The 27,715-nt window shown below is 42.1% G+C and overlaps 1 protein-coding gene across 4 annotated transcripts in view; it reads left to right on the plus strand.

Moving 5' to 3' along the window:
- Positions 1 to 600: 600 nt before the first annotated feature.
- The window catches only part of GPRIN2 (G protein regulated inducer of neurite outgrowth 2), a 179,059-nt gene continuing 151,944 nt past the window's right edge, over positions 601 to 27,715 (plus strand). For 2 of the 4 annotated variants that reach the window (XM_085608583.1, XM_085608582.1), the window contains exon 1: positions 601 to 899. The gene's annotated coding sequence lies outside the window, so the exon portion shown is untranslated. The remainder of the gene's footprint in view (positions 900 to 27,715) is intronic. The other 2 variants (XM_085608581.1, XM_085608580.1) reach the window with 1 other exon arrangement.

Raw genomic sequence — 27,715 nt, forward strand, 5'->3', positions numbered from 1 at the left:
CTTAGCATGCTGTGCTTAATTTGAGTTGGTGGTTGCCAGTGGGTTCACCGGTACTCATTTTGGAGACCAACATTTATTTTTCTACATCAGACATTTACCAAACCCAAGAGAGGGAAAAATAAACAAAGCGTCAAGACAAGGTGTCATAAAGGGAGAAAGCAGCAACCTGAAAACGTGTGATAAAGGGGCAGAGAGTGCCTGATAGTGGATAAAAGAGGTGTGAGGCATGCGACATTTCCGAGCAAAACTTTGGGCACACCAGCATTCTATCTTTTACAAATTAAGTACTTTTAGGAGGATGCAAGTTGTTGTTACCCTCTAGGGATGTAACAGATTAGCATACACCACTAGTAATGACGTTTTAAGCGCATAAAAGAGAACCTTGTTTGTAACTCGCTCGTTCTAAACTGGTTTGAAAGAGCTATCTTCGAAGATGGCTGCTCTGATAGATTTGTAGTGACATTCCGCCTGGTGACAAACACATGCACTAAACAAGCTAACATTCAAGTCCTTCCCTTATTTCGCTGGCTCCCTTATCATTGCCTCACTCGGCGTCTCTCTCTCTCTTTCTCTCGCTCTCTCTTTCTTCCGCCAAGCCTTCTCTCTTTCTGCGCACGCGCTGCCTTGTTTCCCGTGGACTGGGGAGGGGGAGGGGTAAATCACCTGTAGAGAGCCCTCGCTCGGTGAACCTGGGGCAATGGTACGAGCTATTATTTATTGCGAGCTCTTCTCGCTGGATGCTTGTGTTTCGTTCCTGTTTCATGATGAACTGGATGCCCGTATCCTGCAGAACCCAGCTGGAAACTGACTTTTAACCATTGCTAATTCTTATTCAATTTATTTTTGACCTTCAGATTATTTTTGTGCGTTTTATCTGGCTTGCAGTAGCTCCAGGTAAGGTAAATATTTTACCTATTTGAAAAAACACACCCTTCCTCGTGAAAATTGAGACTCATGTTTTTCGATTTTAAAACGCGTGGAAAAATCTGGTCTGTATTTTAATGAATCTTCTGTCACTGTTGCTTACAGTTCCAGGTAGGGAAAAAAAACACAGAACACCCTTTGTTCCCTGAGAAGGAAGGGCAAAAGCAGGCTAGTTCAGGGACAAGCGTGCACTGTTGCTGTTCACACGGGCAAGATGACTTCCTGTCATTATAACTGTCATTTTGCATGTTCAGTTTGTTTTGTTGTTAACTTTTTTGCACTTTCTTGTTTTTCATTTACATTGAAATGTACAACACCCTTGAATAATTACAAAAACTGTTATTTTAACTCGTCTTTATCCCTCAGAGCACAGCTGGCAGGGTTATCGTGTCGCGTGTACAGCGCCCAGAAGCTTGCATTTTGTTGCTGGAAGCGCTTGTAGGCTTTACTGTAACTAATATTTATATACCGTGATAGTACATCCTGGGCCGTCTCTCTCATCCGGTGGTACTGCCAGAATAAAACAGGGCTAAATGGGCCATCCATTCACTACCTGAAAAGTAAAGAAATTCCGAAAATGCTCAGCACAATAAACATGCTTACCGTTTCATCTCAAAACGTGACTTTTTTTTCATTGCGGGTCTTGGTCTGTAGCTTATCCACGGACAACCATTTTTTGTCCATCTGCACTGCGAATTGTGCTTTTTCTTCTTTAACCTTTGCAAGAGGTAACTTGTAATTCACGAATTTTCTGAAGTATCCTCCAGCCCCGCCACCCGTGGCGTTGTGCAGAATAAAAATAACTAATTTTCCTGGTTAGGAGGTCGAATCTTGGTAGCGCCTCATCTGCCTTTCCCCTTCCGAGTTTGATAGAATGCATGTCATTGAGTTTTGGCAGTATGCCTGTTATGTAGAGGGCGTTGTGTCTGCACAACAGTAGCACTGTATTATATAAGTGATTGCTTGCAGCTAACTGCCAGTCAGGGACTCATACATCAGAATTTAACTTGAAGACACAGAAATTGACAGGTTAGCTCTTTGGGACAATGTATCTGCTGCGGTTGTGTCTGTACATCCTGCAGGTTCTAATCCAAGCGAGGTGAAGGAGCCTGTTTTTCATTCAAGGTCGACAAATTGAGCATTAGGGAATGACAGGGACACAATGTATTTACATTTCTATCGATTGGCAAGATTGTGTCAGCCAACTAAACATATAGAAAGTATTCCTTTAGCGGTCCTTCATAAATGTATCTTTGCATCTGAGTTGAACTCATTGTAGCCTGAATTTACAGGTTATGGTTCTATATACTATTCCACGAGCCACTTGCAAAACGCCTAAATAGTTCATGGTTCTTGCTGCTCTATATGAATATGGTAAATAAAAGGAGGCGTCTCTTGCAAAATCTCAAACTTAGATTGTAAGACCCTTATTCAAAGAATTAGTTTCTGTGGAAATGTACACAACGGAATGAATTTAGTACTATGGGAGATTTTTAGCAGTAGTAAATGTGAAGTTTAGAATGGGAAAAGGAGTGCAGCATGTAGGTTTAATAAGCATTTTGCATTGCGTGTTCCAACCCGGAAGCGCACACAACACTTCTTCTGCAAAAGGCATGAGTATGTACGTTTCTGGGTGGGACAGGGCATTGGAAGTGTAGTGGAATGTGTTTGCGCACATGGACAAGCATTTTTCCTTCAGAGGAAAAAAAAGAGGGGCATTTCTTGGACAAATATATAATTCCAGAAAACATTCATGCGGGATTGTCCACCTTTCAGATAATTCTCAGGATAAAATGTAATATTAGTACAGAAGGACACCAAAGATCTGCCTAGATGTACTGCACACTTCCGTGGATTTTTGTGAACCCCCAGTAGACAATTATACAGTTCAGAGGAGTAAATCTGGAGGGCATAGATTTCCAACTTTTCGAAAATGAATGAAATTCGGCTCCATTGTTATAAATGGAAGCATTGGTGTCCTGGGAGACAAACATTTGCTACTGCTAACCGCAAGAGTACCCACTAGCATTGTACACATGCTCTGCAGCATACGGGAAAGTGGAGGGAGCTCAACATTTCATCTGAGACTTGTGAGGTAGAGGATAGAAGTGCCTTTGAGTTGGCTAATGCTTGTTACTTGTGCTAAGATTATGATGTAAATGCTTGTCCCAGGGGATGTTATTTATAGTCTTGGGCCACCAATTTACAGATTATTGTTTTCAGGTCTGGAAGTGAAATTGTTTCACTTGAGATGTATAAGCCTACAACTACCAGAATGCTGTTGGTTGTTGACGAAAAGACTAGGAATGGAAAATTGTTATTCATGACATGGAGTCCTCTGTTATTCTTATTTCAAGTTGTATAAAATTGCAAGTTGGTATCACCATGAGTTATGACAACCGGCAAAACCTGGAGGAGGGGAGGCAGGCACAAGAATGTAGCAGTTTATTTTTCAAATTAAGTTACGATTTACAAATGGAGTTTATTGCTTAGCAAGTGTTGAACTGTAATCTTCTATCCACTCTCCACAATGAGGAATTTATTGGCCAGCTGTTTTTTTTTTCCTTTATAGCTTATACACTAATTTCTCCGAACCTATAAAGAAATGTAAGTGGCAGTATAAATGTAGCAGGGATTTGCCCAGAATGCCACCTTTTGATTTTGTAGGAAAGCCAAGATTGGAACTTTAGGGTTTTGGCTCCACCATTCACTCTTTAAGTACCAACCGAGTATTGTGCTGTATGGTTTACCCTGCCTACCTCTTCTCAATAGGGCTCGTGATATGATGCAGACAAAGAAATGGCCCAGCTGGTGCTGCAGTTTGTGTTTATTAAGATTTCTTTCAATCAATTCATCCATTGTACATTCAAATGTATTCGGTTATATTTTAAAGAAAAACTTTCAGTGCAAACTTTGAGTTTTGCAATATTTATTTTTAAAGTACTCAGTCTTTCGCTCTCTCATAGCAACTTTTCGCAAAATCAATGAAACTTCCCTGTTTTTGCAACAAACTATATTTTCAAAGTCATTTTAAAAAGTACCTTGAAACTCAAATTTGTTCCCCTTCCGGACCTTAGCCTATAAAGTAACCCTTAACCTAACCCCAACCGTAAACCTTGCGCCTAAGTCGTATCACTGGGGAAAAGAGTATTTAATCTCTTATTTATACAGTATTTGACAGCTCAAGCAACTCGTTAAGAGTGTTTGTTCAAGTGTAGCGAAATCAGATACCGTTTGTAACCACTGGATTGAAACAATTAATTGCTTAGCAAGTTCACTGCTATTTCCCATTTTTACAGTCAAACTTTTCCTGAAAATGTGTGTAAGCCTATGAATTTATTTGATTAATATCCTAACACTAGGTCTAGAAAGTATTAGAATACCACAAACCACAAACTGTAAGTGTTTCCGAAGGAGCACATGTGTTCTTGATATGCCCAGGTTTACATGGATGCCATAGACCCTGTTGTGTTTCTTGTATAATGCTCCCGGCTTAGAAAAAGTTACAGCTGTTAATGTGCACCTACATGGCTATCTTTTTCCTGCATTTTATAGTCACACCCATAAGGTCTTCATGTATCAGTAGAGATGCAAAATACTGAAAGTGAAAGGACTGCTTCTATCTCATTCTATGCACTATCCCACTTGTTAACAGGAGACTAGAGACAGTTTTGTCTGGTAAAAGTGTTTATTAAGTCTTTTGATTCATCCATTGCTAAATTAATTCATTTATTAGGTATTTTCCTGACCTGTGGCTAACATCACCCTGTGGCTTGCGATTTATGTTGGTTGTTAGTCACAGTGGTGTTTTATAGACTAATGCTTGGAGAGGATTGACTGGGCATAAGCCGTCAGTCTCTGAAAAATAGCACCTTTCCACCCAAGGTACAGTACAGGCGCATCTCTGCAGTACTGCTGTTCAGTTAGTGGGTAGGCACTGGCTGTTCGTAGGAGTACTTGTAATGGGCCTTTACTTGCCTTTTTCAGCACAGCTGCTATATAGTTTTTTTTGGGGCAGTGCCAGCATTTACCTGAAGGGCCGCTACACTTGATTGATATGGTGGAACTGGCACTGTCTTCTACATAGGCCTGGCTGTTTTCAGCAGGAGTGCTAAACCTTTAACAGGTCAATGTTGAAACCTAGTTTGACCGCTTTACATTTAATCATTATGGGACAGTACCAACTCTTCTATGCACGGATGTTATCCTTCTAATGGAGCAGTAGCAAGCCGTCCCAGCAGGGCTATACAATTTTAATGGGGCCCAGCGAACCGCAACATGCAATTAATCGAGTGCCATTTTTATTTGTCCAAAAACGATTTTAATTATTGGAATGCACATTTTTTTAAATATGCAAATAAAACATTTTATTCTGAAAAAAAATTTAATGGGCCAGTTTTGGCAATCTTCACTGTTGCTGGGTGTCATTGTGCTAACCAGGTCCCAGCTCTCCTCAGCAGGGCTTTGATTATTCTAATGGAGCGGTTACAAGACTTCACAGATGTGCTGTTCTTCTTTTAATGGGACAGATTTAGCAGTTCTCCCTGCTGTTGTTAATATTTAGAATGACCTAGTACTTACTGTCTTTTCTCTTAGGGCTGTTATACCTTTATTGGGACAGGTTTATTACTTTCTCTATTTCTCTTAATGTTTATAAGTACCTAATCCCACCTTTTCTCAGCAGGGACTTAGTTCATGTAATGGGACAGCTTTAGCAATGACCCAATACTAGCTCGGGTCATTATAAGCCTTACTTATTGTGATAATCATATGTTAAAGTCATTAGACCTTCAAGGGTGAATTGTTATTATACCATGTTAAAGCATGAATACAGTTATTTTGTAACAAGGAATCTCACAGATTACTAGAGTAGGCAAGGGTTTTGGCCCTGGTTACCCCATTGACAAACCTGGAGGGTTGCGGGGTGGGGGGGGGGGTAGAAGATGTCCACTGAGACAATCTATAATAGATCCTCATAGTACGGTCTGACCAGTTTTGTTGTCTTCCTGACTTTTGAAATCAAAACAATGCATACAAAATATATGCATGTACATACATAAATGTACATGCCGTTCCACAGTACACATTTGCTTATCTTTTTTCTTTAATCTTTATTTCGACTTTGTGAAGTCATAAAAGAGAAAACAAAACATATACAATCAAATATACACAATAGGCGAACACCCAGGATAAAAGGTTACATCGACTACAAGAAATATATAACAAAAGAATGAACTTCGTATAATACAGTTATTTCATATCTTCAAAACAGTTCTTCTAATATTCCAAGCAGCAGATAAAAACTTGCTGACAGCAAATACAGTCGAAGGGGATAGGTCAGATTTCAACAAACGATAAGCATCCAAATGATTCCTAAAACCCCAATTTCTGCAGATTGGAATGATCCATTTTTTCCTGGGTTTCATGTAAGATAAACAAAAAAACATTAAATGAATGTCACTCTCCAGCTCGTTTGTACAAGCTGGACAATTTTTGGGAGTGGGTGGGTGCCAGCTACTAGTTAGGGCTCTAATAGGTAGTGCATTGTATCTCCATTGTAGAAATAATTTCCTGAGACCAATGGGGTTTATGTCATCCAAAACTGTCTCCAGTTTATAGTAGTCCTTCACTATTAGGAAGGTGGTAGACATAGGCCCCAATGTGGTGGTTGTTAATAAGAGAGTCAGATTGCGGTCGTAGTACAGGGCAACTAGATTTTTTCGGGATATGGCACTGCATGCCTCTTGTGGATTTGTCCACAGAGGCAGTAGGCCCATCGCCGTTAGCTCCTCTTTTATGTACTTAAGCCATGGAATTTTACGTAAAGCTATATGTTGGTATAACTCCATGAATTCACATCGATAACTCCGAAGTTCGGGGGTTGTCCAGAGTCGCCTCCAGAAGGTTAGGGGCTTCACACCTATTTCTTCCTTAATTGATCTTAGACCCCTATCAAGCCTAAGAGGGAGGAGTGGCAGCTCGATGGAAGAGCTGCCAAGTTCCGTAGGAACTTGTTTTCCATTGTGACAAGATCGAGGGCACAGCTGTTGCCCCACAGTTCACCACCATATAATACTGCCCCCCGTGCCTGCATTTTGTAAATTTCTAGCGGTGAGCCAATAGGATGTATCATGGATTCTTTCCATAGGTTCAAGATACCCCCCGCCTTTTGAGTCAACTTTAGGTTTGATTTTATCTGATGGTGGGACCATGTCATCTTCTCATTCAAGGTCAGTCCCAGATACTCAAACGTATGGACTCTTTCTAAACTAATACCATGAATAACAGGATTAGGACGGGATGACCTAGGAGGATTAAAAATCATAAATGTAGTTTTATCCGTGTTGATCTCTAGCCCCCGGTCAGCGCAAAAGGAGACAAAGCCATCCAGGACTCGCTGGGCACCCATGGGAGTCTTAGCGAGTAGCAAGGTGTCATCAGCAAACATAATAGCTGAGATACCTATACCAGCGAGTCGTGGGGCGTCTCTATTTGGTACTTCATTCAAGTGGGAGATAAGTCCATTTACATAGAGGCAAAAGAGGGTTGGTGCCAGGACACAGCCCTGCCTTACCCCCCTTTCAACGGGGAAACTAGCTGATAAACCTCCTTCTCTCCCACATCTAACCTTTGCAAAATTATTAGTGTGGAGACGCACTATAATCTGCAAAAGAGGTGCTGGGAGGCCCAAGTCCTGCAACACAGTCCAAAGTTTCGTGCGTGGGACCAAATCAAAGGCTGCACGCAAATCAACAAAAATAGTATAGAGGGAGCCCCCCTCCACCCTGACCGTCTTCCAGAAGAGCATGCATAGTCTGAAGATCTGGTCGGTTGTTGAAACGCTCTTTCTGAATCCAGCCTGATAGGGGCTCAGGATCTCAAACTCTTCCATCCAATCCAGAAGATGATTTAGGATCAGCCTTGAAAAGAGTTTCTGGGCCACATCTATCAGACTGATGGGCCTGTAGTTACCAGGGAGCAAGGGGGACCCCTTTTTGAAAATAGGGACAACTTCTGATCCCAACCAAGTAGGAGGAACTGGCATACCCCCAAGAATTGCGTTAAATAATGCGGTGAGATATGGTGCCCAGACTCTTGGTTCGTGTTTATACAAATCGCCTGGGACACCATCCAAACCAGGAGCTTTGCCCGCGGGGAGCATCAGAATAGCAGATTGAACCTCACTCAAGGTGAAGTTAATATGGGCAACAGGACACTGAATAGATAAACGTGAAGAGTGAACCCCCCTATATAGGGCACTAAAATGTTCCTCCCAAACTTCAGAGGCGATGTTTGGAATCACTGCTGAGATGGGTTCGGTTGAACCAGTAGAGACAATCAGCCAAAATCTACGTGAGTCTCTGCACTGGAGGGCAGATGTTAATTTATCCCAGTTTTCAGATGCCCACTCAAGTTTGGCGTAATGTATTAGGGTCTTATAATTATGTCTCTTCTGTTTAATTTCCTCCCTATTGTCTTTCTTTTTTATTGCTGCCAGCAACTCACTTTTAGCTGATTTGCACGCCCTGTTATACCATCGGGACCGACCATATATCCTTTTAGTGCAACGAGCAGGTGGATTAAATATATCAGCTAAAGTGGAAAATAGTTCTTTATTGACCTCAGCCAGTTTTTTACAATAGTCAGGGGAAGAGGGGTGGTCCATGAGCTTTACTACATCATCCAATGCATAATCAGCCCTCCCATAGACTTGGGAGAGTTCTCCTTGGTTGCCTGCCAGTTTCGCTCACTTGAGTCTACGTTTATTATTGGTCAGTGTAATTTTATTCAATGTTGGAGACTTGGGTACTAAGCAGGGGTCCCCGGGACAAAGACCCGTTAGGGATACTTCCAGCACCAAGGGATTATGATCACTCTCACCCCTCGAGAGGACCTTAAAGTCAGAAACTCTATGCCACTCCTTGCACTGAAGAAAAATATAATCAAGTCTGGCCTCCCGCCCTGGTTTATTAAACGTAGGCCTTGAGGGATTATCAGAAGCTGTTCGGCCATTGCAGGCCCTAATTGAATGGGTCATTGTCAGAGAGGTAATTTGAATAGCCAGAGGGGCCCAAGACCTGACCATTGGACCAACAACCTGTGGAATATGCCATATTTCGTCCTCATCATGATTTGTTTGGTCCACCAACCCCAGAAGTGGTTCAAAGTGGGAGTTAAAGTCGCCAGCAACAATAAACATTATGCCCTCAGGGATCTTGCTTAAAACATTAGATAAAACATCAATCACCCCGGATTCCGCACACACATTCATGGGCCTGGAATACACAGTAATCACTGCTAGTTTTATGCCTAAAGACCAATCCAATAACACGCAAAGGACATCTTCTGACCCAGTTTCCAAGGTCGTAGCAGTACAACCCAAGTGGGTTGCAACCCAAGTGGATAGGCCACCGGAAGGGCGACCTCTACCACTCCACACAGCCGGGATGGAAAAAGAAGCAAAACCCAAACGGTGACAATCTTGTCTTGCCCAAGTCTCTTGGAAACAGCATATATGATGTAGATCTATGAAAGGACCCCACAAGGGGCAATCAAGCTTGCTGGATAAACCAGCTATATTCCAAGAGAGAACTTTATGTGTGACTGATTGATTTACAGTAGGGCTGGGTTTGTTACATGTAGTGGGTTCACTCAAAATCGGCCGAGCAGTTGGAGGGGTAACAAAAAAGGAGATGCAATTATAGAGTTGCTTAGGAGATAGCATCACATCAACAGGAGAATTAAGAGAAACAACCTCTGGACTTAGTCAATCGACCTCCTCAAGGCAAGCATACCTATTATTATACGAGTAATTATCTCGTGTGGGCACATCAAAACGAATGTGCCCCTGTCTTCTTCTAAACGAAGTGGAACCAACCCTAGTCCAATTTCCGTCGAACTCAGGGTGGGAAGAGGTAGTAATTGGAGGATAGAAGAAAGACAGTGGTAATGGTTTGATAGAGGTAACTCCAACATTGCCAAAACAGTTGCAGATGTAGGGAACGATCTGAGAATTACTGAAATTCACCAAAATGCAATCACCCTTAATATTCTTTGTAGTAGTTCCCAACCAAGAAACCCTCCTAACCATTAGAACCCGAGAGCTTATGTTGGAGGGGAGAGGCCTGTGTGTGTTAAGCCAGCTAATCACTTTATTTTTAAGAGAAGCATAGGTCTCTAAATCAGGGTTAGTGAGCTCTGGGACGCCAGCTAAGACAATAACATAAGGTGATGCCTCAGGGGGAAGATTAATCACATTTTTCCAATTCTGACTAACCCCCTCTTCACCAGTGCGGTTGCCGGGGTCCCCAGAGGCTTCACCTTCACCTGTAAAATTTGATTTAGACATTCGTGTAGGAGCTCTACATGTAACAGGTGGCTGGGTTTGCACAGGTAGAGAAACAAGGGTAGTAGAGGAAAGAAGGTTGGATGTAGGAAGTGATGCACTAGGTGAAATGGGTTCCGTTCTGAGAAGGGGAGTTGCCGAGGCTGTAGGTGTAGGGAGAGTAACAGATTGAGAATCTCTCAAATTACTCACAGATGCATTATGCTTTTTGCCTCCGCTCCCCGGTGGATTGGCTGTGTCTAGGATTACCCTTTCTATTTTTTTGAGCTTTGCATCAATAGCATCAAACCTAGCCAACAACGGAGTAAAAAATCCCTTTAGGACTTTATTTAAAGTATCTATAGAGCAGGTGATCCCCGGATCGGGACCGTCACCCCTATCTAAAGGAGGAAGGACAGGTTCAGAATGCGGAGGGGTTATCACTGGGTCTTGAACGGGCTTTAACGGGCCCGCCCTTGGCCCGGGCTTCACCCCGGACTACGCCCCGCACGCGTCCCGCTAACGCGAGAACAGGTGGGGGTTAAATAGGCAGGGGGAGGAGCGGGAAGAGGAACCAGGTGCAGGTGATCAGCAGTGAAGAGTGCACCCTGGTCCTCGCAGTCCCGTAAGTAGAAGTTTAAAAATTAGAAGTTAAAACCCCGTGCCGTTTCAAAAATAGGAGCGTGCTGTCCTCACCAAGGTCCGTTTCAAAGCAAAGTTCGTGCCCATCCACTGTTTGGTGCGAAGTCCTGAGCCTGCGAGCGGCATTTGCTTATGTCCATAACAGCATACAGGGTGGGGTGATGGGTCAGCCCATTTCAGGCACTGGGTTCATTATCATGTGACTAATGGTATTTTTCCCGATGATGTGTACATCTGTCTTAAAATGCACGTCAGTGCATGGGCTTGTCGGCATCTCATTAAGTTTTTCATTTTATCCTTTAATAGGTCGCATTTCATTACTTTCCTTATCTTTTTTTACTGGCTTTTCAGAACATTGTGCCGCTCCGCAGACAGTACTATCAGGCAGCTTGCTCACCACTTATTTCATCAATAGTGCACCACATCCGCACAACCACTGCTTCTAACCTGGGAAGCCATTGTAAAATGTTTTTGTCCATATAGTATAATTTTACTGTTCAGAGGCAGCATTCATGTTTAGAAGTATTATGGTAACCATCTGGAAATGGTACAACAATGATACAGTATGAACAATACAGTTTCACTCCCAGAGAGTGCAACAGAATCTGTGTGGGTGTCTGTGAAGGAGACAGAGGGTGCACAATAGTGAGAGGAAACAAGCGGTCGCAAGTGTCACGGCAGCATTGAAAGTGAAAGCGCTCACAGCGCGCCAAATATAAACGAAGCACGTTGCACGTAAAAAAAAAAGCAAGTCACATATAAAACAAGTATGTTTACCATTTGCGCGATGCCGTACGCATGCACGTCAAAATACTAGACAAACAGGAAGTGTTGTGTTTATATTGAGCACGCTGTGCGCGTTTTCGCTTTCAATGCTGCCGGGCAGCTGCTGTAAAATGTATATTTAAACGAAAGTGTGGGCTCCAGGGAAGCTCGAGCGAGGCAGAAGTGACGCGTGCTGCTGCCCACAAACAGGCAACTGCTGCTGACATTTGGAGGGACAACTTTAAAAACAAGCATTTGCAATGCAATAGAACTCGCATTTGCGCGAGTCCTATTGCATTTAAAACAGGAGTGCGGGTGGGCAGAGAGGCATGAACGGGAGTGCGGGGGTGGGTGGGGATGGCCCCAAAAGTCATGGACTGCAAAAGGGAAGGGGGTGAGCCACAGCAACAAAATTGTTTTTAAAGTAAAGGGGCTGTTAGCCCTGGAAGGATACAAATCAGAACAGGGCCGTCAGGAGGAGGGACTAACAAGCTAAAAACCAATCAGAAGTCAGCATTTACAATCTAAGCCAATGCAAAAGATGGGCGGAGAGTGGGCGGAGCTTAAACTGAGCTTCCCCCACTATAGTATATACTGCATGCCTTGCAAAGCGATGGCAGTGCTTTTGCACTGCAGCGCTAGGCGAGACCTAAAAACGACTTCTAGCTGCTATGTATAATTACACTATTTATTGCAAATATATACCATTAGGGGTAGAATGTTTTCTTTTATGTGTTCAGTTTTTCGTTTATACACCTTTTGAGTACTTGTGTGTGTTTTATCCGGGCTGGGAAAGTTGGTGAATGCAAGAATAAGTCAGTTTGTGGATGCATGGATACATGAGTGCAAGGATAAGTATCATAGTGCATGGATGGTGACTTATTAAGTGCCTAACCTCACCAGTGATTGGAGATGCACTCTCATTGATAAGCCAGACTTACTGGCATCTCCAGTGCTTGTTATGTAACTCAGGCAGTGTTAGACTGCCTGGTTTTGTATTGCCTGAATTACTGAAGCTTTTTTGGTAGGCTCAGTTAAGCAATGTTACAGCTATCCAAACTGGAATGCATCTGTGATGTTATGAGTTTCATTCATTGAAGGAAATAGGAATCCTATAGCTTGGAACCCCACAGACTCGGCACAGAGTAGGTGGCAGGTGGGTATCAAAAGGAGCAAAGACTGTTTCTCAGGCACCCTTATATATCGGCCGCCGGGCCCCCCAAAGCAGTTTCACAAGACCCTCCCACCGACTCTGGCCGAGTCGGTCACAACTTCTTCCAACTATACACTGCTAGGTGATCTTAATCTCCATTTTGATGTCGCCTACGACCATACCGCCACTGAGTTGGCGGATGACTTAGCGGCTCTACAATAGGACCAGCTGGTCGACTCACCCACCCACATTAAGGGCCATCTTTTGGACCCAGTATTCAGCAACTGTATCGAGCTCAAGGCTGGGCAACCTATTTGTCTTCCTTGGACCGACCATTCACTTGTCCCCCTCACATGGTCTACACGCAAGCCACCCCACTCAACCTCCATTGAGAGGAACGCTAGAAATTGGGCTAGACTCCCAGTGGAATCCTGGTCCAATAGCCTCATTACCTCCCGTCCCCCCTGTAATAGGGATCCTTGCGCAGCCAATCAAGACTATGAAGAGTCGATCTCGAACTCTCTTGAGGCCACCCTACCCCTCCGTAAAATCACTACGAAGCGCTCACAAAAAACTGCCCCCTGGTTTTCCGAGGAACTCAGGGAAATAAACGGCACTGCAGGAAATAAGAAAGAAGGTGGCGCTTGGATTACTCCTTGGACGATAAAACCCAATATAGAGAGGCAATTAGAGCCTACAAAGATGAGGTAAAAATTGCCCAATCAACCTACTTCTCTACACAAATCATGCGGCCAAAATCTAAACCTAAAGAAATCTTTCAGATAGTAAAGAGCCTCACTAACCCCCCCCACCCCCCCCCACCCTCTACGCATCCATGTAAAACAATAGCCCACTGTAATGACTTGGCAGAATTCTTTCATCAAAAAGTTCACCAAATCTACTCCTCTTTTCCTGCCATGGATCTTGACCCCGCTGCTCAGGCATGGTCAAGTCCGGTGGAAGCTCCCCCTCAACCCCCTGCAACTTTGGAACACTTTCCGTGGTTGGAACAGGAATCCCTGGAATCTCTAGCTCAGCAAGTAAAATCAGGGTCACCATGTGATCCAGCTCCACCAGAGGCAATGATCTTGGTAATTCAGGTCGTCCTCCCCACTATCATGAATCTCCTCAATGCCTCTATCACCTCCTGCATTGTCCCGCCCCCCTGGAAGCAGGCTATGGTGAGTGCACTGCTGAAGAAACCGAACCTGGACCCTGGCGACTTTAGCAGCTACCGCCCCATCTCCCTGCTTCCCTGGGTGAGCAAAATTCTTGAGAAGCACATCAATATACATCTGATGGACTTTCTCGAGAATAACCAGCTGCTGGATGCCACACAAACGGGCTTTCGACCTAGACATGGGACGGAGACCGCATTACTAGCAGTCACCGAGGAAACCAGAAGGATCTTAGATCGAGGGGGATCAGTGGCAGTGGTCCTCCTCGATTTGAGCACAGCATCCGACACGGTTAGTCACGATATGCTGTTGCGCCGCCTCTCTGACGTTGGAATCTCAGGTAGGGCAATACTCTGGTTCAAATCCTTTCTGAGCAACAGGTCTTTTCAGATCTTTGAGGGAGATACGGTCTCCTCCAGCAAACCTCTGAGCTGTGGGGTTCCGCAGGGTTCCTCCTTAAGCCCCGCATTATTTAACATCTATATGAGACCACTGGCTGAGGTTGTTCGTCCGTTTGGCATTAAGATCATTTCATACGCGGACGACACTCAGCTAGTGGTCTCCCTGGCACAGGAGGACGGCCAATCAGCACAAATGGGGTTAATGAAATGCTTGGAGGAAGTAAAAAGCTGGATGACCACATCCTCCCTTAAGCTTAACGGGGATAAAACTGAGCTGATGCTCCTGGGTCCCGCTGTCCTAACGCACTTAGACTCCCTCTGGCCTCCATGCCTGGGCACTCCTCCTGTACCCAAGGACAACATAAAAAGCTTGGGGGTATGGCTGGATAAAGCCTTAACCTTTAACACCCAGGCCACTAAGCTTTCTGCAACTTGTTTTGGCCTCCTTAGGATGCTGAAAAAAGTACTTCCACTTCTACCTATGGAGGCCAAGCAAGTTGCCGTCCAAGGCCTGATCCAGTCTCGACTGGACTTTAGCAACGTCCTGTATCTCGGTGCCCCCGACTACACACTGCGCAAGTTGCAGATTGTCCAAAACTGCGCAGCTCGTACATTGCTCCAGTTGCAACGCAGACTGTCAGCCACATCTGGGCTGAGTAGCCTACACTGGCTCCCGGTTCGGCAAAGAATTGCCTTTAAGGCAATGTGCATATCCCATCAAGCCTTTTGGCACAAAGGACCGGCAATAAGCCGCGAACTAATCACACAGTACCACTCTAGAAAACACCTTCGCTCTAGCCAAGCCTTCTTAGCCACAGTTCCCAGAATCAAGAGAACGAGAGCTGGTGGCAGGATGTTCTCCTATAATGCCGCCAAACTGTGGAACTTCCTTCCCCTCCAACTTAGGTCCAACCCTAATCTGCCCTCCTTCCTTAAGCAAGTAAAGACCTTTCTCTTTAACGCTCATAACTAATCCCCCAGCTTACCGCCTCTGACAAGTGGCTCCACTCTCTAGTCAGCGCTTGGACGCCTCAGGGCAGCAATCGCGCTTTATAAGTCTACGTTTCATTTCATTTCATAGTCAGCTTAGTGTGACAGTACATGTGCATTAGATTTTACAAATTACCCCCACCAAAAACTGACAAGGAGAAATGCAAAAGCTGATCATGCTTACGTTATTGTTCATAAATAGACGACGTTCAACAAACTGCCCTTTATTTTGTCACTACACTTCACACAAACATCAAATTTTGCAAAAAATAAACCCTGTTGGGTTTCTTCTTTATGGAATAAAAGTGTGAGAGAATTTACAGAATAGCCCAAACACTGCTTTTCTAGTCTACCTCATGTTTGTATTCCTGTCACTGACTTTTAGGTCGAGCCTGGGCAGTGCATACTCCCCCTCCCCCCCCCCCCTTCCCCCCCCCCCCTTCCCCCCCCCCCCCCCCGAGACATGCTGTATTTGAGAGTGGATTTGAAGATCCGCCCATATTTTTCATTGGCTTTTGTCATTGTCCTTTGTAAATGCTGGGTTCTGATTCGTTAATAGGCTTGTTAGTCCCTCCTTAGTACTGCCTTGTCTTCATTTGTAACCTCCCATAAGGACTGGCCCTTTTACTTCTGTTGTTACACAGTATTTAAGTACTATTTTCTTTCATGACTTTCTCTTACTGCAGACACAACATGTTTTCCTGCAACATTCAGCGCGCCCTGCACGCTTTCACTTTCCAAGCAGCCCCGGATAATGGCGGCCGCTTCTTTGAAATGAAATAGGTCTTGCACTTACAAGAGTTTGAGCTATTGGCATTGTAAATGACAATGTCTTTTATTTATGTGTTAATTATCAAAACAAACAAACAAAAGGCATTGTCATCTACAATGCCAATAGCCTAAACTCTCGCGAATGCGAGGCCTATTGCATTGCAAATGCTTGTTTGATGAAATCCTGAAGACGGTATTAGAATTTAGGCCTGCAGCCTCCAAGGTCAAAATTAGAGAATGCAATATGATAATAATAAATGCTATTCCTTGAATTAGGAGTGGCTTGCATTCTAAATTCAAGCAGGATCTTATTGTGTCTTGTCACATTCCTTAGAGAGCTTGAGAAGAAACAATAATATAGAGAGGGATTTGGCAAATGAGGGGGGAGATGTCTCCAGTGTCCAACAGTGCAAACTCTTTCTTTTTCTGGTCTACGCCGTGACTGGCAGTCATGCAGAAGGGTGTGGTTTCCAACTTTTCCTGGAGCTGTTTTATTAAAATGTTCCCAGCTCTTTCTTGGTCAGAAATATAATAAAGGACAGTTGCAAAACTCATTTGTAATAGTAATTTCTTCTTTCAGAGGAGCCTGGTCGCTGTGTTTAAACAGTTAAGGCTCATTCCAATTGTAGTAAGGTGTTTTCTGCAACCCATACATTTTTTAGAAACTAATGGTGAAGAGAGGTTTCAGGCTCTACAGCAGTATTTCTTAAACTGTACTCCGGGGATCCCCGGGGTCCACGAAGCCTATTGAGAGGGTCCACAACTACATAAAAAATTAAATAATAATAACAGATTAATAAAGTGTATTGAGAAAAAAAGCAAAATGTACAATTGAAAACTTTAAAAACGTTATGTAAATGTGAAGAAAGTTGAAATTGATAATATCAGCAGATTGATTTTGGGAGCACTGTAAATGCATCACACAGAATATAGTATGGGGGATGAGTGGCCTAAATTGAATTTAGAAAAGCTCCCAACTTCTTATTGAAATTTGGATTTTTTATCATATCTTTTTGTTCATTAAATGAAACATTTCATCATTTGTGTATTTGTTTGAGTTCTTGTCTCTGTATTTTTGATGTATTATTTGTCATTCAAATAGTCAAAACTGATTAGGCAGGATTCCCCAGCTTTCAGCAATGACTCTGTGGGGGCCCCAAGTTTCCAATAATGATTCAGTGGAGATCCACAGAAGTCAAAATGTTAACAACCACTGTCTACAGGATCGTGTTGGGGTCTGTTTTACTTGCAAAAGCCTATGAAAGTGAGCCCTCATTTTAAGTAAATGTTTAGCACTGAATTTTTTGCTTCGAGTCTCCAAAATACCCACCTAGTCAAACTAATGACAAAGGAAAATTCAATCAGCATTAGGAAAATTCTATAGAAAGGAGCATCCATGACCCCTAAGACAGGAAGAGATACACGAGTGGTGATACAGATGTTTGGGGAGTGGACAGAGTGGGTTGCCTGTAGATGGTTCTCTTTGCGTCCTTGATGTACTAGAGTCTTGTGAATCAGAGGAGAGGACAAGGTTTGGTTGCATTGTGTTAGCAAATGGAGTTCTGGGGCATCGACTTTGCATGAGTGTCCGTCTAATATGCAATTTTGATGACTGGAAATGAAGACCTTTCTAGAATGGAATGCTCTAATTTTTATTAAATTTGCTCCCACTTGTCGATGAACTTGTGCTGCCGTGGACAACAAGTTTTGTTAGCCAAAAGATGCCTTTGTCTTGCACTGCTCTCCCCAAACATACAAGGTTTCTGCAGATACAGGCCTTGGCTGAGGTGGTGTGAGGGTATGAAAAGAAATTAGTGTGTTGTTCTAAGGTGACTTCACTAGCTCAGAGACATTTTTGTATATAGTGGAGAATAAAAGACAGATTAAGGATGATGAAAAGCCTAAATTGAAGTTATATTTTTGTGAGATGATAAGGTAAATTGACAAGGATGAGGTATTTGGAGTGGAGTAATCTGGGCATTAAGTGGGTTGGGTCCTGCCGCGCCGGCAGTTCTAAAAAGCAGTTGCTGAGAAGGGTCCCTACCGGGCTCTCCATTTTTGCCCTCACCCTCAGGATGAAAAAAATCAATTTCAACTCTGAAGCATTGCACCCTTCGCTGCCTTTGATGTAACTTCAAAGAGACTCGTTATAGGGACTTTCACAGGCTCATCATTGCAGAACTGATGCATTTTGAGTATTCTTTACAACAAACCCATATTTCTTGCTTATTTCTCTTATGTAACTAACAAGCATTGGCAAAGCCAATACTCCTGGCTTGTTGTAGGTGTAAAATCACTTGTATTATATATCTTGATGTAATAACAGAAGCAGCAAATTACCAGTGAGGTAGCACACTATGCTAAACACAGATCTTTAGCTTACAAGTTTTAAGCCACGCTCTACTTACATTGGCCACACCCCTTTGTGAGAACCCACAATTTTTTCACCCCACTTAAAGCCCTGGGAGTAATACACCGGATTCTCATTCTTGTGTGATAGGTAGGGCAACTGGAATTATGCAATTATTTGTCAGCAGTTTTTTTTGTATAATTATGGATTTGCTGCAATTTCTACTTATTCCATCATATGATGCATAATCTGCAGATATTAACAAAAAAATGTTTCTTGCACAAACGGATCTTAAATTACTTAAAACGCGATGACACATGTTCCTGAGCACTGCAAGGCCGTTTGCAAAATGTGACTGGTCATCTTTCCGTTGCTTATTGCTGCATTTTGGTGCTAAATTAGTACTAATAGGGTGAAATATTTTTCCCACACATGGTTACCATGTGTAAAAATGTGACAATAATGAAGTAAAATTTTCACAAAATGGCCTTATTACGCCACATAATTTACCTTTCCTTGCCACATAATTTAGTCAAAGTTTAGCATAATTTGGTTCTCTTCCTTTGCCGCATGATTCCAGTGACCCTGCTTATAGGCCAGTATTCTTGTTGGCCTCACCATCAATATAGTTGCCTCCATTGTGTCAGAAACTATTGCGAGCAATTCCATGTTTGCGTTTTCCCGCTTAAATTAGAAGCGTGCGTTTCATGCGCATCCTTTGGCACACTTCGAAAAATGAAAATGTACAGAGGGGTGGGAAATCTCCAAACTTCCCTTTGTAAATGCTGCCACCTTTGCTGCGCCCTTTCATTGAAACCGCCATGTACACAGATACCCCTCACTTCTTACACTCGATTTGAAACACCGATTACATTGCTTAATAAAGTTGAGACCTGTTTTAGTTACCTATCTTCCAACCGGGCTTCGTATTTGTACATATGTGTCATCTCTTTTACCTCAGCCACTCTGCGATGCCCCTCCACTTATTCTTTTTCCGTGTTTTGGTCACCATATGGGGGACGTTGTCTGAAGGGAAATTACCGCTGGGATTTCCAGCTCGTTTAATAAACGAAAATAGACGGGAAGCCCAGAGGACCGAGTCTCCGAGCGCAGTGGCAACATATGGGCAAGCTCTGCACGTTGCTAAGTGCAGATTTTTCTGATAGGGAATTCGCGTGACAGCTCTTCTCTTGTTTTGATGTGCACTGACATTTGTGTTCTGTTTCACCTCAGATTATTAATACATTTCATTTGTCTCTTTCTCGGATGCTGCACCTGCTAGCCGGCAAATGTAGTCTGTGGGTGGGAAGACTGCTGCAGATATATATCTGCAGGTAAGCTCCAAATCAAGAGGGTCCAGTCTGGGCGTGGCTAATCTGGGCTCCGATTATAAGTGAGTCGAAGAGGGTGAGTAGAGCCGGGCAATCCAACAAAATAACAGGGAGAGTCAGAGCCGAGCCAAGGATCGACTCTGGCTTTAAGGGTCTGTGCACAGGCCGAGCCACGAAAATATCGTCATGTAAATTTTACAAAGCACATCTTGTAAAAATATGATGGTCTCCTCAAAATTAAACAAGCATTGGCAATGCCAATAGGTCTGGCTTTTAAAAAAAATGTGTATGGTGATATGAATCATTACAGGAAAATTGCATGGGGACTAGAAATGATTTTGTGTGAAAGAAAAGAACTGTAGAATAATATTAGTGTAGGTTAAAAGGTCATTTTGCTGTTGCACTGTCAGGCCAGAGCTAAAATCCATACAGATTAATTAATGACTGCCCTCCCATCTTTGCTGCTACCAGAGAAAAAACATCATAAATGATCTGGTTTTTTAAGATACTTTAATAGCATTCCAATGTCATGTTGATACCCCTGGAAGTTCAAGTTTAGGCATTAGGTTATTTAGTGCACCTTGATAAATTACTGACACCACAGGGAGTTTTAAATACCTACAATTCTTAGTTTTTCTTGTTAAACTGAGAAATTACATGTTGAATTGGTGCTTTTCACACCAAATTCCGCATCTATGGCTAATTACTGCATGTTTCCACCAAGTAAACAAGAACAGGGAGGGCAGAGTATTTACTCCTGTGCAAACAGATATTTTTGAAGGGATCGGAATTGTCCGCTCATTTGGAGCCAAGGCCTTGAGTTCTTATCTTTTAGGTAAAAAGTTAACACAGTTCACACATATAATAAACACACCCTTGGACATTATTCCGATTGTGGTCACGAGTGCGCTATCTAAATCTTCAGCGTTTTGCTGACTTCATGCAGAAAAGGACATTTATTCTTAATCTAAAGAAAAAATTAGGTAAACTTTGGCTAAAGCTTGAAGGGATGTCATCACTGGCGTAACGAAACTTGAGGGGGCCTCCCTGCAAGACACGTGGTGGGCCCCCTCTGGGCTCCATCAGGAGCTCTGCAGCCAGAGTGCTGTGCTGAGTGGCCCCCCTGGAGCTTGGGACCCCCGCACCGCAGGGACTGCGGGGGCCTGTGTTACGCCCCAGGATGTCATTGAGACTAAACTTTTGAATATAATCAAATCTGTCTGGTGGCACAACTTCACTTTACGGGTGAGGTTTGTCCTGGCAGTTTTACCCACTCACGGTTCCCCATACCAGAGATCTCAAACAAGGATGTTTGTTAGCACCCACCGGATTTTGATTTTTCTAGAGGTGTGCAAAATTTGTGAAATTTGCTTTTACGTAATTACGCAAACCTCCGCAAAATTACACAACATTACATGAAGTACAAAATTGGTATTTCGCATTATATTTTAGAGCAAACTGAATCCCGCTCCCCTTCAATGGATTCGAGGCCTCATTATGCCCTAAAATAAATAGCAAAAAAAACAAACCCGCAAGTGATGTGAACAACAGCCCTCACGTTCTAAATTTTGAAGCGTATTTATATCATGCTTCAATTACATAATTTTGGGAATTTTCGCTCTACAAGCACAACGCAAAATCCCAGAAATTAGCGCAAGATTACGTGGGCATAACAGACATTTCTTCTGGGCCTAGTTTTAACATCTGTAATCCATGCACTGATGTATCAGCAACAGTAGGGAACTCCCCAAAACGTGATGATGTTCAGGCCACTTTACAGTTTTATAATGATGAGTCACTCTTATTTGATAGGATGCCAAAGCGCTCGAGATACATTTTAAGACCGGGTAAAAGTGTAGTGAGAAGAAGGCCTTGGTATGTCTCATAAATCCAAAATTATGACCTTTTGTCATCAGCAGAAAACAGAACCAAAGTTCTGCCAAAATTCACATGGGGAATATGGTGGTAGTAGATGCTCCAGTTTGGCAATTACTTGGATTTTTTAATTAAATATGTTGAGCTGGAATCCTCTGAACCAGAAGGCTCTTCACAAGTCAGAAACAGTGGGAAAAGTCAGCTCACTCTTTCCGAGGAAGAATCGGTACAGACTGTTGATCAATATGGAGAAAATGATCATAAAACAACTAGGGAGGTGGGAAATTTCATAATTTGCTTTTGTGAAATTAAACAAAATTTTGGGGAAAGCACGCAAAATTACGCATAAATCTGCAAATATTACATTTAGTTCTACATTTTAGTGTGAAATGTGTAATTTTTGGACTTAAGGGCATGGTTCTCGCTTAAAAGATAATGGCAAAAACAGAAGTACGACAAATGACAGCTCCTTTTTCAGTTTTCCTTGCACCCTTGTTATAACTTTGCCACAAATATGGTGTAATTAGGCGACAGGGCATAATGGCGTTATTTTGGGAATTTGGAACAACAAATTTAACTCAAAGTTATGCAGATTATGCCAGCGTAATTGAAATTTTGCCCAGGTCTAAAGTAAATACGGCCTGTAAATATGGGCTGTCTGGCCCATTGTGCTGAACGACCAAGCCATGACTAAAGCATATTGAAGGTTGGGCCTACTGAACGGAACATCTGGAAGTTGATGATAATCCTTAAAATATTCCTTTGCGCCTTCTGTTCTGTCAGCTGATCTGGGCTTTCAAGCTACGCTGAAGAGTAATGGAAATCATCCAGGGCTTTTTGAGCACACTCTCAAAACATCTGGTGGCTAAATCCTGAAGGAATGTATCAGAAGGGACATTCAGGCTGAAAGGTGGTGACGCTGAGGAGGGATCTAATGGGTTTTAAGCTTGAACACATTGGAATGCTGGTGGTTGACACAATAGGAAGCAAAGATAGTCCTCTCAGAAGACAAAAAGCAAGACCTCTTTGTATCCTCTCAAGGTAGTGGTACAGAAACCAAGGACTTAATGTTAAACTTATGTATTGCACATGCATAATGTAAAACATATTTAATGCAATAAGTGCATATTTAATGCAATTTATTTTTTTAAAGTCTGATATTTGAATCACACCTACTCCTCAAGAGAGAAAGTAGTTTAAAGAGATATTCTTATTGGAAAGAATCTGGCAAAAAGGGAATAAAACACATGAAGAAGTATGTAGTTGGTCTTTGAACCACCCAGAAAGCCTACTATACTTTACACCAGGGAGTCCACAGTATAAAATATAAAGGGAGCAAAGGATACCCCCCACCTCAGTGGAACTGAACTATAGACACTAACTCAGCAATGATTTATGTACCGAGGGCCTGATTCAGAGCTTCACAGACAGGTGCTCCATCATAAACGTTACAGCCTCCTGTTACTTTATTACGAGTGCAATATATCTTAATGGACTTATAAGTGCATCATATCTTATTTATAATTATTACAAGTACATCATATTCATATTGCAAGTGCATTATATCGTAATATGATAGGGCGGACAGGATCTCCATCACATTTGTGGCTGCTTAACCTGTCTGCCAAACTTTAAATTAAGCCCTAAGGTTCTCTAGAGAACATAGCTGCCAGTTGCCACAAGCTTAGTTAATTATTCTAAGTTTAAAGAAATCCATTTCATTGGTGGTGCGTGACTTGACATGCACATGTGCAAAGAGTCCTTGAAGTTAGGGCCATATTACAAGCCAAGCGGAGTGGCATTCTGGCTGGCACCAAGACCCAAACTCAGTAAAATAAGAGTTTAAGACTTTGGAATGGGGAATAACGAAGCAGACCCAGGGTTACACGGCCCTTTCTCACATGGGTATCCCCTATTCTGCAGATTTTCTTTCTCTCCCATTTACCACCTGCTCTACGATCTTTCTTTTTCTGCACACCCTCAGTCAGAAAACATTGGTGTTCTTAAGTGCATAGCAGATGACAACACTGAAGTTCAGCTCAATGAGCCACCCTTCTAGCTTCCATAAGGCTGTAATTTTCACCAGAAATGTCAGCTGACCAGTTAGGCCACAATAAGTCCCCCCCTGTGTCTATGGACTGCAGAAATATCAGACATGCAGATGGATCTGTGGGAATGTGTTGCTATTGAAGGGGTAAAGGCAACAGAACACATGTGTTGTCCTAATGATACTGGGCATGGATGAGCTGGGCGAAGTTTGTGTTTGCTGTGCATTTTGGGTAAGAAACGTGCAGTATCAATTCAATTGATAGCACAAAGACTCTATAGGTGGCTAGTTTTCAGAAATGTGCAAGGGTGATAGGGTTATATAGATGTCAGCCGACACCTGGGACTCACATACTGCAGCCACATTCGGTCTGAAGTCAACTTTGATTGTACATGGGTGCAGTTTCAGTAGCTTCTCTGCTGTACAAAAGCACAGGAGAAGTGTGGGAAGGCAGAGTGGTATAACATTTCTGATTAGCTGCATTTTGAAACTCTGAACAGAGACATAAAATGTCCTCTTGCAGTGTTCACATTAAATGTCTCCATTTCTATGATGTGTGCTGTCTTCTTGCCTTGACTATCTGCTTTATGTTAAATAGGAAGTTAGACCCACACTCACACACTGTGGCAAGATTCTTCACAAGATCCTCTCATCTAGCACTGGGGAATTATTTTTGTTGTGTTGTCTGGAATTTGTATAGCGCACAACTGGCACAGTAGTCTAGTGTGGCCATCACCCTTTTATTATGGAATGCACCATCATTAAATCTTGCTTTAGTACTGAGGACCTTCCTTTGGTTCAAATTTTTGTTTGCATTCATATTTCTCATGATTGTGTGAAGATTAAAAGGGGATCCGTATGTTTGACAAAAATGTGGTCGTTGTATGACCTATTTGATTAGAGTTAATTAAGTGAACTGTGTATCACTCCTACACTGACCTCATCACATTCGACTTGCACATGAAGCCTTTTTTTCAAACTAAGATCTGACTATCTCTGCATGTCCTTGCGCTCGATCAAACCTACCTGACTAGAATCATACAGGTGGGCAGATGTACCTTTTCTTTCACCTCCACATGGCTGAGGAGGGCTTGTCTTTCCTGTACCTTAATCATGCTCACTGTATGTGGCAGGAGCCTTCCTCTGGGTAGAATTAGGCAGCTGACCTCCCATGTGACTGCCAAAAATGCAGTCTTCATTGACCAAAGTCCAGTGCCTTTTAGAGCATCTTACGAAGTTGGGAGTTGACCGAGGACATAACTGAGGACCACTCTTTGGACCCTGTGAGCAGAATTACGTTTGCACACACAGGTCGACATTCTGGGGCGGACATTTCTAAATTTCCCTTTAGAAAGACCTGCCAAATGAAGAAGAATGTTAACAAGCAGTCCACAAGCATCACCAATGTGTAATATTTACTTGAGTCAATTCCAACAAAACAACTCAAATGTAATTAGAAAAGGAAAACAATTATGAATGATGGTAATACTTCATGTGATTTTCTAAATCACATTAAACAACTTCAACGGTAGCATAAGCAAGGCAAAACATCACTTACAAAAGACATTTGTACATGCATGTCCATTTCAAGTCAGATTACTAACTCTGGAATTTACTGTTCAACTTCAGTCAATTTCCCAGAACCTCAACATTATGTGGTACAAAATAAAGCAAGGCCAGATGCGCAGGCCTTCCTTAGATACTTAGAAACTATTTATTTCCAATATGGATGGCTCGTCTTCTCTGTTGCAGGAATGCAGTCACAAAGGTGTTGATCTTTCAGCCTTGCAACTCCTCCATGATAGATGAAGCGGAGGCTGCTGCATCTACAGCTATGAGACTGATGATAATGGTCAGGTCAAAGTCCAGGAAGGGGGGTGGCATTATGTTTGCTGTCTTAGACAGGTAGAACACAGAGTTATTGCGAAGTTATAGATTTACTGTTGTTGCCAGATAATCCCCACATTCTGCCAAATTTACCAATTTCATTGAAAATTGTTCTAGTCTCTAACAATAAAGTATACTTAAAATTAGCTCCACATATGGTGCTGTGCAGGTCCACTTCAAAGGTTAACTGGCAACCATTTAGTTCCTAGTTGCTGTATTTATGTTAAACTGGTACTAATGAGGGCAATCCTGTTTTGAGACAGTATTAATGAGTCTTACAAAACACAAAGTCGTGATACAGTGCTACAAAATGTACCACACTATGACACATAATTTGTCTTTTTCCTTATGCATAATTTAGTGACCATACAGAATAATTAGTTTTTCTACTGCTGCATAATTCCACTCTCCCTCATAAAGCCCCTTCTCTCGTCCAAGATTTCTGTCTTGTCTTGCTTTTCTAGCATACAGTGTAATACCCTCCTTACTCTGGACTCGTCCTTCTCTGCCTACAGACTGACCTCCATGAAAACAAAGTCTGGCTGATTGCCAGCGCCCTTGATAAGCTCGCAAAATTCACAAATGTTAACTACATGCCCTGGCACGCGAATGAAACTGCCTCCTATGAGTACTGAGATGTTTGTTGCACACGGACTAACCAGAAGTTAGCTTTAATGTTAAGTTGAGCTCCTGTTGAAGATTGGAATCAATCAGCGAACTGAATTGATTATTTAGCTTAGTTTCTACATAGCTTATTGTCCTTTTTTTGGAGAAATAGATGATCAAGTGCTCTATACACCAAATGGAAAGGTCACTTTGTAATTCTCGTTAAGTCATAATCCACTTTTACCTGATCTGACATGATGAAATATGGAAAATCCCATGTTCATTGCTTCAAGTGAAACCCCATGTTTCTTTCAAAACAGATTGTTTCCCATCAGTTTCAGTAGGGTTTAGTAAATGGCAGGTTCATATCAAGCGAGGTTCTTATGAGTTATACATTTGTTTTCATCTTATAGAGGCAGAGGAACGGGTCTTTTATCCAATGACTGCCATAGACTCATTAGCACCTATTCACAAAGGTAAATAGAAATCTGTATATTTACTTCAAGTAAGTGTACTCGTACACTTGTGAGTAACTTTACTACTTTTGGTTATTCACCATTTAAGAGTGTTAAGTAGTCAGAAGTGTAGACCTATATGTAGCCACCTCCTGAATTATGAGGTGGAGTCACTAAACATCATATATAACTGTAAAGTATACAGAAAATGATGCACATTTATTAAACTTAACAGAAAAAAAGACAAAATATTTGTTTGTAAAATATTTGCATATATTTTAAAGGTAGAACATTTCTGCAGCAGTTACATTAATAATAACTTAATTTTAAATTAAGAATGTAATTAAAATATATTGAAATAAAATTAAATTATTTTTTACAAGGGGTTACATTAAGAAAAAAAATCCTTCCTAAAATAAAAAAAAACATATTTTTCACTCTGCAAAAGTCAGATATATAGCAATTTTAATTGTTTTCTCTTTTTTAAAATGAGATATTAAAATATTTTAAAATAAATTAATAAATGTTTTATTTATAGATTTTTAATATTGAAATAAAATTATTCTTTTTTGTAAATATTTTAAATGGTTTAATTTAACATTAGTTCCTACAGGGTTTTATTTAAGTCCCAACATCCATTATCTTCTATGGGAGGATATTGAAGTACCAATGGTTGACCATGTCAGGCACTTGATTTACTCCATTTCTGAGCTTGAGTACTTTCACTTCTGTTTTGGGTCATTTTAGGCCTCGCCTAGGCAGCACATGCACTGTCTCTTTGACACATGCTGTATCTACTTCGTGGATTTTCATCACGCCCATCATTTTTCAAGCGCTCCTTCGTGTGCCTTTCTAAATTCCTTTCATTTAATTAGTAAAACGTTCCTATTCGTCCCTCCTTTGGGTGTGTTTTTTCCACCCATGGTGACTGCCCCTGTTACATGTCCCCTTACGCTTTTGTTTATTTATGGTTTGTCCGGCACAACATTTTTGTCTTTGAATTGGTCCCGTGGCA

Source organism: Triturus cristatus, chromosome 1_2, assembly GCF_964204655.1.
Source record: "Triturus cristatus chromosome 1_2, aTriCri1.1, whole genome shotgun sequence".
Classification (NCBI taxonomy): Eukaryota; Metazoa; Chordata; class Amphibia; order Caudata; family Salamandridae; genus Triturus; species Triturus cristatus.